This window comes from Chenopodium album, chromosome 5 (assembly GCF_948465745.1).
Source record: "Chenopodium album chromosome 5, dcCheAlbu1.1, whole genome shotgun sequence".
Classification (NCBI taxonomy): domain Eukaryota; kingdom Viridiplantae; phylum Streptophyta; class Magnoliopsida; order Caryophyllales; family Amaranthaceae; genus Chenopodium; species Chenopodium album.
Genome location: NC_137838.1, coordinates 18784027 through 18798638, shown reverse-complemented (window position 1 = coordinate 18798638; position 14612 = coordinate 18784027).

Sequence of the window (14612 nt, the reverse complement as noted above, 5' to 3'; positions counted from 1 at the left end):
CTTTTTTTTTTTTTTTTTTTTTTTTTTTTTTTTTTTTTTTTTTTTTTGATACGTAGTATAACATATGACATGCATTAGCACGAGTATACATTTCATTTATCAACAATTCAATGTAGCACTCAAAATCCCCAACATTTCATTTTTTTAAACACTACGTACTAACATTTCACTTTGTTTTATGAGTATTTTTTTTGGTATATAGTATAATATATGTCAGGCATTAGCACGAGTATACATTTCCTTTATCAACAATTCACTATAGTACTCTAAATCTCCAACCCTTCAATTATATGCATTTTTTTAGGGGCTACCCTTCAAACATTTTCCACATCTTTAATCATCAAAAAATAAATAAAAAATGCACAACACGTTTTTGTGCAACTGGCCTCAACAAATAACTACTTGCAACATAACAAATAAAGTATGTAACTCGTAGAGCAAGACACTAACTCATATGATACTAACCGAGTAACACGAGTAACCCCTATAACACTGAACGTGTAACCTCTATAACTTTGAAAAAGTAAACCCCATAATATCATTGCATGGCCACCAACATAAAAGAGTAAGACCCTGTTTTTTGAGCTTCTAAGCAAAGCATAGAATATCATATTTCAGCATAGCACAACAAGTGTCAGCACATTATTAATACGATTATTAATATTCAATACAATAGATCTAATTAGGGTTCAACAAAACCGACCAATCCAAAATCGACCATTACAGCTCAAGTCTAAATTGCAACATCAAAATCAACTTTTCATATTTTAAAAATATTTTTTTCTTATATATCCCGTGCATTTTGCACGGTTACACTCTAGTAATTAAAATAAAGTGGTACATAAATAAATGTACGAAGTATAAAATAATGAGAGGAGATAGTCTGAATTGAACTCAAAGATTAATCTCAGCTCCCTACAAGTTTTTTTTTTTTTTTTTAAAAAAAAAGAAAAAAAAAGACCTAACTATAGAAAAAGTAGTATACTACTAATTATTATGTCAATCTCGTCGAATAATAATACTTCGTAATGATGTTAAAAAAAGCTCGAAGTAAGTGAGAGAAAGTTCTAGCTCTGTTTTTCAAGTTTTTTCTTCTAATTTCCCCTCCAATGGAAGGGGATTCCCCCAAAAACATGATTAATAATTCGTCTGAGCATCATATTACAACTGGTAAAGGTTCTATGAGTTTTAGGGAGGTTGTAGCAACCTCTTCTGAGTGGTTTGATCAGGCACTCAAGATTGTTGTGACCTCTAAGGAATGGGAGGATCATGAGGATATTGCTTTGGATGGTAATCTTGTTGTACAATTCAGCAAAGATACTTTAGCAAGGTTGCGTCAACCATGGTCGATGACTTTAATGGGAAAAACGATTGGAATTAACGTTCGGCAAGAGTTTATGTCTAAGAGGGCGCAAATTATGTGGAAAATCAAGGGATCCCTGGAAACTATTGATTTAGGAAAGGGTGTTTTTCAATTCAGATTTTCGCTTCAAGATGATTATGAGAGAGCTTTGTTTAGGGGACCTTGGTTCATCTTTGACCATTATCTCATGCTTACTTAGTGGAGGCCTAATTTTCATCCTAATTTAACATCGTTCGAATCAATAGCGGTGTGGATAAGATTCCCAAAGCTGCCGATGGAATATTATGATAAGTCAGCCTTGTTTGAGATTGCTAGTGTCATGGCAAAGCCAATTCGGGCGGACTATGCAACGGATAAATTAACCAGGGGTCGTTATGCGAGAGGATGTGTGGAGGTGGATTTGAGAATGCCTTTGGTGACTAAAGTTAGGGTCGGAGGCGCGTGGCAACAAGGTATCTATGAAAATTTATCTACTCTCTGTTTTGATTGCACTAGAATCGGTCATGAGCCGGTGAATTGCAGTTTAAGGGGTGGGGGAATCAAAGGAAAATAGCAAATATCCTCTTCCAGTATTGTTCAGGAGACATCTATTTTGGATAAGGAGGTTAGTTTTGTCTCATGTGCTGAACAGGGGAAAACTTCTATAACAGAGCCTGGTCAATCTTCAAAGAGCATCTCTTTGGATACTCTTGTTATTGGATCGGACCAAGTCTTTATAGATAGTGAAAAAGAAAATGGGTTGGATACTTATGGACCATGGATCATGGTTTCGAATAAGAGACGGGTTAAAAAGCCTACTCCAAATCCAATTGTAGCCTCTTCTAAAGGCACAAATGTTAAATTAAATAAATCTGAACAAAGGGGAAGCCTTTCAAATTCTTCTATTTCAAAATGGAAGAAAAAGCAATCGGTGGAGGTGGGGTCCATGAATATTCCAAAAAAACCATTTCAATTCCCCTTACCCAATGTGAATCAAGCTAATGATAGCCCGGATCTCCCTTTTCAACAAGCAAAAAATAATTTGCCTCCTTCTAACATCCATTGTCAACATGCAAAAGATGTTGTTCAACAGGTGTCATCCATGGCAATTGATGACAACTCTCCTGTTAATCTCCCTTTGCCTTCTATTAATTCTTATACTCCTCAAATTCTTCCAATTTGTCCTAAAAAAAGTCAAGTCGCTTTCTCACAAATTCCTTCTCAACCCTTGCATGCTACAGTGTTTTCAAATGGAGAACACCAACAACTCACCTCCCTTAAATCCAAATCACAAAAGCTCCCCACCACCAAAGAAACCGTTGCTCAAACCTTGGGAATCCAGGAATGTAATGCCAATAACGAGGTATCAGCAATGGAAATCTCCTCCGCCCTCAACATCACCACTTCAAAAGGAGACCCTGGGACTTCCCAACTTCGGGGCGATAGCTCCATCTCTGATCAATTATGCCAGAAGGCGCAAGTCGAATGCCAACCCGAAGATTCTGAACTTGTTCCCGAAGTCGAGGGTATCGCACTTCCTGCCATCCCCTCCCCAGACTCGTCATTACCCCTCTCCTCCAAGGGAGATGGAGGGTGCCCTGAAATTGCTAGACTCTCTCCGTCGGAAGGAGGAGCAATTAATTCCGCCTCCACCAAGGCTACAAGTTCACGAGGGTCTTCCATTACCAAAAAGAATGGAGGTCGTGCCCTTGGAGTTCGTCACTCGAGGACACAACATCGAGGTTCCGTGTCGCCGTATAGCTATGTTCTTAACCAAGGAGGAGGTAGTCGGCGTTCAAATTCAGGTGAGCTATTATCCTCGGCCGAACGGTGTTCCGGAGATCCCTCTCTTAATGACTCCGGTCAAGCTGGAGGATGTGGGTCCAATGCAGGCGAAGGAATATTGGAAGGACTGGGACAACTTCTTCATCCCATTTCCAGTTCAAATATTTTCGAATAGTGGCTCGAAAACTACTCTCCATCGTTCCATTCCTGCTTAAAATATGAAAATTATAGTTTGGAACGTTAGAGGTGCGAATAATGAGGAATTTGTTCCTCATGCAAAGGATATAGTTGATTCTCATCACCCTAATATCTTTACTTTTCTGGAAACAAAGGCTGTCTCTACGCGTGCTGCTCAAGTTTTAACAAAATAGGGTTTGATGATTATAAGGTAATCGAACCAAATGCTAGTAGAGAAGGCGTCTGGATCTTTTGGAAAAGTGGAGTGGACCTCCTCTTTTTCTCGGATAAAGGAAATCTTTTCCGTATGTATCGGTAGTAACGATATTTAAAATTCACAGACCACATAGAGATTGCATGGTCTCTTTCATTTTCGTAATGATATCCCAGAGGTTGTCATTACGGGAATGCATGCATCAAGCATCCCTAAGGAGAGGCATATTAACTGGCAGAATATGAAGGAGTCTATTCCTCCGGAGGAAACACCTTGGCTGCTATTAGGTGATCTAAACGAAGTAACCAGCAGTCAGTCTGAGAATTCTGGGGGAAGGGTATTTAGGCAAAATCAATGCAAGGATTTCAAGGCTTTCACTGACAAAGCAGGGTTGGTTGATCTAGGTTTCAATGGTGCCCCGTTTACTTGGACAAACTCTAGGAAGGATGGTGCTCTTATTCGGTGGAGACTTGATAGGGCGCTTTCCAGCATGTCTTGGTTGGATTTCTTTCCACATACTAAGGTATATCATCTTACTCATACAAATTATTTTGATCATTGTCCTCTCTTAGTTGATATGACTAATCACTACGTGAAAAAATGAATTTGGCACCGGTTCAAACTCGGCCTAAGGCACCGGTTTGAACCGGTGCCAATGTGGGGGGTGCCAAAAAGGGGTTTAAAAAGGCACCGGTTCAAACCGGTGCCAAAACTTGAAATAGGCACCGGTTAACCGGTGCCAAAAAGTACCAAAAAATTTTAATTCACAACTTTTGGCTCCGGTTAACCGATGCCAAAAGTGCCCAAAAAATTAATTTTTTTTTTCTTAAAAATTAAATAAACTAAAATGAAATGAGAATACAAAATATAAATCAAATATCACAACATATAAATCAAATTTGTTCAATATATATATATAATAAAAAAAAAATTTACATTATAGATCAATAAAAAAAATTACAACATATAAATCAAAATAAAAAAATTACAACATATGAATAAAAAAAAAATACAATATAAATCAAAATAAAAATTTACAACTTTACAATAAAAAAAAACCCATACAACATCTAAATCAATATACTTGCATCTTGATTCTTCAATTTAAGATCTAAGTACCTGCACCAATTAAAACAACCAAAATAAATTGATTAAAATGAGTTAATTAAGCTGCGAAAAATCGAAAAATAAAAATATAAAAATAAAACCCAGAAAAAAAATCGAATAAAATAAAAATCAAAATAGAAAATCATAAATAATAAAAAAAAACACAGAAAATAAATAAAATTAAACTCGATTAAAAAAACCCCCAGAAAATAAATATAAAAAAAATAAAATCCAGAAAATAAATTAAAAAAACCCAGTATTCGAATAAATCCCAGAAAACAAAAAAAAATAAAATCGAAAAAAAAAATTGAAATCTAAAAAAATAAAAATAAACCCAGAGATCGAAAAACAAAAATGAAATCGAAAATAAAATAAACCAAGAGATCCAAAATCAAAAATGAAAATCGATAAAAAAACCCAATTAGAAGTGAATTGAAATCACGAAAATAAAAAAAAAAACACCGCATGCATTAACCCAAAATAATAAATTATTTTAACAGAAAATTAACCCAGATATCGAAATTGAAATCGAAAAACAAAATCAAAATCGGAAAAAACACAATCAAAAAAGAAATCGAAAAAAAAACCGAGAAATAGAAAAAAAAAAAAACAAAATCGAAATGCAAAACCCAGAAATCGAAATTTAAAAAATCAAAATCGAAAAAAAACTATTAAATTCGAAAAATCAATCAAAATCGAAAAAATTGAAAATAAAAAAAAATTGAAATCGAAAAACCCAGAAATCGATTGAAATGTTAAAAAAAAACCAAGAAATCGATTGAAAAACCTCAAAATCATTGTTGCATGTTGTTGTCGTCGATTTGTTGGTGGTTTTCGAATTGTTGGAGGAGGTAGATCGGCGAAAGATGAAGAATGAAGGAGGTAGATCGGCGAGAAAGAGGAGGAGGAGGAGAGAGAAAGAGGAGAGGAGAGAGAGAGAGAGAGAGAAAGAGGAGAGAGAAAGGGCGGCCGAGATAATTAGGGTTAGGGGGGTTTTATAAGGGCTTTTTTTTTTAATTTAAATGGACCGGTTCGTTAAGGCACCGGTTCAAACCGGTGATCTTTTTATTTTTGGCACCGGTTTGGGCTGAACCGGTGCCTTTTCTATTTGTGTAAAATTGCGCCCAATTTTGGGATGGTTTAGGGCACCGGTTTGGCCTGAACCGGTGCCTTTACGGGGGTGCCTTATTGTATGTTTCTACTAGTGAATCCGAGTGTTAAGGGTCCCTTCCCTTTGAGGTGCAAGGAGGTTTGGATAGATTATCCTGAATTTGCTAAGTTTTTTGTTAATAATTGGTATTCTGCTAATAATAATTTTTTGGACGGCCTAGGTAATTTTAATAAAAATATTAGGTATTGGAATTCTAATATTTTTGGTAGTATAAAAAAGAAAAAAAGAAAATTTTGGCTCATTTAGATGGAATTCAGTACTATCTTGCCTATAATAAATCGGTTTTTCTAAGGGCTTGTTTGACATCATTTTTGGTTTTTAGTTTTCTGTTTTTTTTAAAACCAAAAACCAAAAACAGGAAACAAGAAAAAGGTGTTTCCACTTTTCTGTTGTCATTTTTCAAAATTATCATGTTTTTAATAAGTTTAAATAATTTTTGATTCATTATGGGACATATATCACATACTTTAAAAAACAAAAAACCAAAAAAAGAAAACCGCAGCAATGCCAAACGAACCCTAAGCAATTTGGAAAATGATTTATTAGCAGATTTAGAAAATATTCATAGAAGGGAAAAGATAATTGGGGCTTAAAAGGCCAGCATTAATTGGCGAAAATATGCGGATCATAACACGAAATATTTTCATATTTTGGCCAAAATTAAAAAAAGTCAAGGGAAGATTTTAGCTTTAATGGATAATAATGGTATTTGGATAAAAGATTGTGGTAGATTAAAAACTTTGGCAACATAATATTTTAAGGATATTTTTCAATCTCGATTACAATCTTTTGTTACTAATATCAATTTTGAGAATATTTGTAGTCTCACTGATTCTAATAGGATTGTTATGTCTCTCTCATCCTTCTTTTGATGAGATTAAAGAATGCTTGTTTAATATGAACCCAATTAAATGCCCTGAACCAGATGGTGTGCAACCTAAATTTTTTCAACATTTCTGGGCTGACTTAGGTAACTCGATTTGTAGCTTTGTTAGGAATTGCTTTGAGTCCTATGAGATACCTGGGGAGGTTAATCACTCTTACTGTCTTACATAGCCTTGATTCTGAAGATTGATTACCCTTTGAAAATCTATGAATTTAGACCAATTGGTTAGTGTAACACAAGATATAAATTGATTACCAAATTGATCTCTAATAGAATCAAACCTTTTCTCTCAAATATAATTAATCCTCTTCAATCAAGCTTTATTCCTGGTCGTGGTATAGAGGACAATGTTATAGTAGTTAAGGAGATTGCACATGTTTGTAAGAAGGCTAAGAAAGGGAAGAATATTTGTGCTTTAAAGCTTGATCCCACCACGGCTTATGATAGCCTTGAATGGCTTTTATTGAGGATACTTTGAGATTTTTTGGCTTTCCAGCTAGCCTTAGTAAGCTAATCATGAATTGCATTTGCACCCCTAGGATAGCTGTTTTGTGGAATGGTGAAATTTGTGATTTTTTTACCCCCAATCGTGGTATTAGGCAGGGAGACCCTTTACCCTCCTATATCTTTGTTTTGTGCCTTGAAAGTCTTTCAATAATGATTGAGAATCATGTTAAAAGTGGTCTATGGAAGCCTATTAGGATCACCCCTTCAATCTTTATGTCTCACATATTTTATGCGAATGATGTGTTTTTATTTGGGAATTCTTCAATTCATAATGTCACATAAATGATGAATATTCTCAATAATTTTGGAGACTTATCAGGCTTGAGGATTAATCAGAGTAAATCTTCAATGATTTTTCCTACAAAAATGAACCATGCTGTGAGGACTTATACTGCCGAATATTTTGGTTTCAAATGCTCCACATCTTTTGGTAAATATTTGGGTATAGAGATCAGTCCGAATAAGATCAAGGCCTCTCATTATTTTGGTCTTTTGGACAAAACCATGGATAGAATTAGGGGATGGCAAGCTAAGATTTTAAATCTAGCTGGAAGATGTACTTTGATTAAATCAGTTTTAAATTCCTATCCAGTGTATCATATGCAAACCAGTCTTATCCCCTTCTCAGTTTTAGATAAACTTGAACAAAGATGTAGAAAATTCCTTTGGAATAAGGTGGATAATATTCACTATAGGCCAAGTTTAGGCTGGAAATTTGTTACTATGCCTTTAGCTGCTGGTGGATTGGGAATTAGAAGACTTAGAGATTGGAATGTTTGTTTCATGGCTAAGCTAGGGTGGTCTTTACTGAATAATTACTCTAAACTTTGGGTAAGAATTTTTAATGAGAAATATTTAAAAATTTCAGCTTTCTTTGATTGCTCTCCTAAGCCTTCTCATTCCCAAATTTGGAGAGACATTCTTAAGGGTAGGAAGCTCCTTGCCTTGGGTTTGAAAATTGGAATAGGGGATGGGACCACTACTTCATTATGGTTTCATCATTGGATAGGTAAATCTCCCATTCACATTCTTGTAAATACAGAGGTTCCTCCAAGTAAAGCTCATTGGTTTGTGAAGGATATTATTCAGAATGAGGAATGGTCCCTTGATAAGATTAAGCATTTACTTCCTCTTCCTTTGATTTATGAAATTCTTGTTACTCCTATATCTAAGTTCTCGGTGCATGAAGATTTTATTCAGTGGCCAGCTTCCAAATCAGGTGTTTTTACTATTAAGTCTGCATACCATTCTCTAATTTCTCCTTCTTATGCTAATTTATCCCATTGCAACTCATGGAAAACAATTTGGAAAACTACTGTGCTTGCTAAATATAAAATGTTGCTCTGGAATATCATGCATACTATCCTCCCAGGAGCTCAAAAATTAGCTACCATCCTTCCTATTATATCCCCTATATGTGCTCGATGTAACCTATATAGTGAATCACACTTGCATTTATTTAGGGACTATTTTTCATCTTCAATATTATGGAAGGATATATTTGCTAAACTCCCCTTGCCAACTAATTTTAATTTTCATAATTCTTTTGGTATGGATTGGATGGATTGGTTGAAGTTTAATCTTGGTTATGATAGTCATTGGAGGATGACTTTTACTATTGCTCTTTGGCACATTTGGAAGCATAGAAATATTGCTGTGTTTTACCTTAAAATGTTTCACTCGAGAGTGGTGTTTAGTAGATTCATCATAGACGACCAGTGTACTAATCATATTATGCAGGGTAAAGCAATAGTTTCAGATATGCCAAGCAGCTCAAGAACCTTGAAAACTTGGAGCCCTCCACCTCAAGGATGGGTAAAAATCAACACGGATGGTGCTTGGGTTTCAATCAATGTGGCTGCAGGTGGTGGGTTGTAAGGAAAGATGATGGTACTTGGATTATGGGGTTTTCGAGCAAGTACAATATTGTTTCTGCTTTTGCTTCTGAATTGCTTGCGGTTAGGGAAGGATTTGCCATGGTAAAGAAGCTTCAAATGAAGGAAGTAGATCAGAGCTGGAGGTTGATGCTCTTTCATTAAGGGTTATGCTCAAATCTGCTGGTAACAACATTCACCACGAACTTGCTGGTGTAATTAAGGATATTGAGGAAATCATCAAGTACTTTGATGTTTTTGACATTACTCATGTTCAGAGGGACTACAATGCAGTGGCACACGAACTTGCGGTCATTGATCTTGAGATGAGTATAGGTCACACTCTTCATATGGCGTGCCCTGAGAAAATTAGACCTATATATGAGGAAGAGCGGGCCACAATAGCTGTGGCAGCTGTTGCTGGACATGATGACTAGTTCCTCAAGTTTCAAACTCTTGCTTAACACCAAGTTCTTTAGCTGTTTTTATGTTTATTTTGCTTCTTTTCGGAGGTGCACTGTTAATACTCTAGGTAGAATGATCTCTAATTTTGTTAATGTTTTGCTGAGATCATGTATTTTAGCTATTAGGCATGCTTCTAATTTTGTTTACGGAATAAAGCTGCTTGTATTTATATGTTGTAAACGTTTTAAGTAATTAATATTATCGTCTTGTATGTGTTAAAAAAAATAATACTTTGTACAAATATAGTACAATATGAACAAATTAAATTCAATAAGCATTACAAAGTAATAGATTACTTTAATAATCCCAACTATTGCCGATTTATTTCTAATAATCCCAATTAAGGGTTTATTTTTTAATAAGGAAAATAATATACATAGCCCTTATACCATCTCCAATAGTGAGACTCAAATTTGAGTATCGAAATACAAAATGAGTTGTTTTTTTACCTCCAATGGTGATACCATACTCGTTTCTCAATTTAGCAACTCATGTGAAGCTTAATTTTCCAATGGTGAGACTCTCTACAATATACAAATGTCACTTTCAATTTATGGTTCACCAAATCCATTTCTTTTTTATTATCAAATATTGTAAGATTAAAAAAAAAAGGTAAAACTTATATATATATATTACAAAATATATTAGAACATTGATAAGGGGCCCACAATTTTTGTCAAATGAGACTCAAAATTGAGTATCTAAACCTAGCAACTTTTTTTTGGAGTTGCTAAGTTTAGATACCAACTTATTGGTATACATTGCAAAAAATACTCTCTATCTCTTTCCTAAAAATACTCACTTGAGTCTCACCATTGGAGAGGGTATTAGGGCTATATATAAGCATTAAAAAATTCTTGAAAATAGTTTAAATTTAGAACATCATGACAAAAGCACACTAACTACACTGATGTACTCGTGTTTTTGTCATGAATTCCTAATTTTATACAATTTTTAAGAGTGTTTTTAAACTATACCCTGAGTTTTCCTTCAATAGACCCAAAAACCGGTTATCTACTTAAAGGGTAATTTTTTTTTAAATGCCAAATGTCAACACCTGATTGGCCTAATATTAAAAAAAAAAGGAAAGAAAAAAATAATTAAAAAAAAACCTAAAACCAGCTATCCCTTCCTCTCTTCACCCACCGTGAAACCCTAAGCCAACCCCCAAAACCACCAGCCACCGGTCGGCCACCTCCCAACCCCCTTCCCCCCCCCCCCAAAAAAAAAATGGCCGACCAATCCCCCCAACCCCCAAAAAAACACTGTCAATCCACCTCAACCCCCTAAACTACTCTCCTCCCTTCGCTCCCCCTTCCCCAAAAAACAAAAACAAAAAATCGATCAATATATGCCTCTCCTCCTCCTTCCTACACCCTCGAAATCGCCTAGGAGGTTGAATTCGGGGTTTGGGGAAAGGATGAGGGTCGTATTTTATGGTGGGAAAATTGTCTTCGACGATCAAATTCGGTGGTTTGGGAGTGGGAGTTTTTGACGGTCGAATTCGATGGTTTGGGGGTGGGAATGGGCCGGTTAAGGTGATTTTTGTGGTTGGGAAGGGTCGTCAGCCGTTTTCGAGGGTCAAGGGAGACGGCCAACCATTCCCCGACGGGATGGGGGTTGGCTTAGTGTTTTGTGGTGGCGTAAGGGGAGGGGGTGGCTGTGAGGATTTTTTTTATTATTTTATTCTTTTGATTTTATTTTTTAATTTAGACCAATCACGTGCTTACACGTGTATTGGTTACCTATTATAGCAAGTCAATGACTTGGTGTTGACCGGAAGGGTCTATTGGAGGCAAACTCAGGGCATAATTAAATTATTAAAAAATAAACCTTAGTTGATTATTGGGATTATTAGAAGAAAATCGGCAATAGTTGGGATTATTAAAGTATTTTATCCAAAAATTATGGTAACACTGATATTTAAAAAAACGACTTTGTACAAAAATGGTGATATTGTTATTCCATTGATCAAGAATTTTGATTTTTGGAAAGTATCATGATCATCCAATAAGAAGACTTTCAATTTTTTTCAAATGAATAGTTTGAAGACCGATTGATTCTACAAACAGATTATAGAGTTGATCATTTGGGCTTTCAAAATGCAGATCTTGGATTTAATGGGGATATTCCCGAAACTCACAAAGAAAAAAGGACCTGAATTAGACAAAAAGAGAAGCAACTTGGACAAAAAGAGAAGTAGCTTGGTCAAAAAGAAACAAAGTGACTTAGACAAATCGTTTTTGTCAATAACCTCCGACTAATATGAGAAGTAGATTCATCTATTCACGTAACTGTAATAGTGGCGGTCTAGCGAGTACCAAACCTGATTTTTTTTTTTACATGCACTTGCTTAAGTAGGCATAATGTGGTGTCATAGAGGGTTGATGGGGTGTACGGTGGACCGGAGAAAGAAAATAAATATAAAAATTGGAGCCTTTTGAAATCGATAAAAAGGGATATTATGTGTCTAGTTGTATTTTTTTTTTTTTTTTTTTTTTTTGTGATTTCAATAAAACTATTAGTGATCTTGAGAAGGATGGTGGGGTTCCGAGAAGGGAGAGATGTATGGATGACTTCCATGAGGCTATGGATGGTATATTGGTTAGTGACTAGGGATATAGGGGAAGCATTTAAACTTGGCAACGTGGTCTTTCGGAAGATATTGTGATTCGTGAAAGGCTTGATTAATTATTAATTGCTTATGATAAATGGTGTTATTTGTTTCCTTGGCACGAGGTTAGACATTTCTCGATCAATGTTAATAGGCAAGACCATGTGCCTATTATACTTTAAGCCCAAATGTGAGAATAGGAAGAATAAGTGCATACCTGAGTTTAAGGCTCTTTGGCTGTCATAGCCGAAATGTGAGAAGGTTATTAAGGCTGCATGGAGGGGGTGTGGGCATGAACATGTTCATGTAAAAGTAGTTGTGTTGTGCCAATGAGTTGAGTAAGTGGGTAGCCACCACTTTTGGTGTAATAAAAAAGAAAATAAAACTGATAAAGAGAGGTTTAAGAAGGTACATCAATGTGTGATGGATTATAATGTTGCAGAACAATGTAGGACGATCGCGAATGAACTTGATGAGTTGCATATGCTTGAAGAGATGAGTCTTATTAGTATGCTTGGGCTAAAACGAGGAAATACATCTTACTTTCACCGTAAGGCGATCCATCGTAAAAAGCGCAAAACTATTGATAGGTTGGAGGATGCGGCTGGTGAATGGATTGGTGAGCCTAAGGGAATTGAAAAGATTGTGGTTGACTATTTCAACAAGTTGTTCACATTAGAGGGTCCTATAGATTTTGATGAAGCGTTATGTTTAGTTAAGCACCTTGTTTTAGAGGATATGAACACCGAGTTGATGGTATGAACGCTCTTTTCTATCAAAAATTTTGGCATATTATTGGTGGTGATATTTTTGCTTTTGTCTTGAACTGGTAGAAGGGGGATATTGACATTCTGGAGATAAGTAAGACTTGCATTATATTAATTTCAAAATGTGATTCCCTTCAGAAGATTACCGTGTTTTGTCCCATAAGCATGCAATGTGATTTATAAGGTTATTTTTAAAACTCTTGCTAATCGAATGAAACCAATGTTGAAGCAAATTATCTTACCTTATCAGAGTGCTTTTGTTCAGGATGGATTAATTTTCGACAATGCTCTTGTTGCTTTTGAGGTGTTTTATGCAATGAAAAGAAGAGGGGGAGGGAAAGAATGGTACGATAGCTTTAAAGCTTGATATGATGAAAGCTTATGACCATATCGAATGGAATTTTTTAGAGCAGATTATGCATAAGCTTGGGTTTTTTTAATGATTGGACTCAAACAATCATGTCTTGCATTTCTAGTGTGTCTTTCTCAGTGAAGGTGAATGGTGATATTGTTGGTAATATTCTTCCTCAATGTGGCTTGCGGTAAAGGGACCCAGTATCTCCATATCTCTTTCTTATGGTGGATGAGACTTTCTCGGGGCTTATATCAAAGGCGATTGGGGAGATAAAAAAACATCCATGGTGCTAAAGTTAGTAATGGTGCCCTTCGTATTTCCTATCTCTTCTTTGCGAACAGTAGCATTTTGTTTGCCAGAGTCACCACCCAAGAATGTGTGAAAAATGCGGATGTCCTTGATATTTATGAGTGTGCTTCGGGGCAAAAAATTAATTTCAGCAAGTGTGAGGCAACTTTTAGCAAGATAGTTCTGGTTGAGAGAAGGGTAGTCCATTATGACACACTTGGGATTAGGGAGGTGGACAAGAATGAAAAATATCTCGGGATTTCGACGATCATCGGTAAGTCCAAGAAAGATACTTTTGTGGGTCTCAAGGAAAGAATTTGGAAGAAGCTTCAAGGCCGGAAGGAAAAACTCATTTATAAATCGGGGAAAGAGGTTTTGATCAAGGCGGTTGCACAAGCTATCTAGACTTATCTTTTAGAGTGTTTTGAAAATTCCCAATGGGCTTCTTGATGAGATTCATTCTATTTTAGCTCGAATTTGGTGGGGAACTGGTGGGGAGAATAAGATGCATTGGAAAAGTTGGAATTCTCTCTGCCTTCCAAAGACAAATAGTGGAATGGGGGTTCGAAACTTGAAGGCCTTCAATCAACCAAGAATTACTGGCTAAGAAATGTTAGAGAATTTTGCATGAAGGTGACACCTTGCTTTATCAGGCTCTTAAGGTGAAATACTTTATGAATAATGAGTTCATTGATGCAAGACGCGGTTTTGACCCAATCTTAAGCTGGTGTAGTATTTAGGGGGCTAAAGCGTTGCTGATTGAAAGTTTGAAATGAAGGGTGGGGGATGGCAGAAAAATTCGGGTCTGGGATGATATATGGTTGCTGGAAGATGCCTTGAATGGTATAATAGTGCCTCCCCCTAATGGCCTGCATGAACCTTATATTTTGTTTCTTATTTAATGGTGGAGGGTGTTGCTCAATGAGGCCCGAATGCTAGTGCTGTCAAATTTCAAACCGAAACCGTTTAACTACCCGAAACCGACCGAGCCAAATGAGAACCGAACCGATTAAAAACCGATTTTGTAAAACCGAAAACCGACCCAAACTGTATTTAAGTA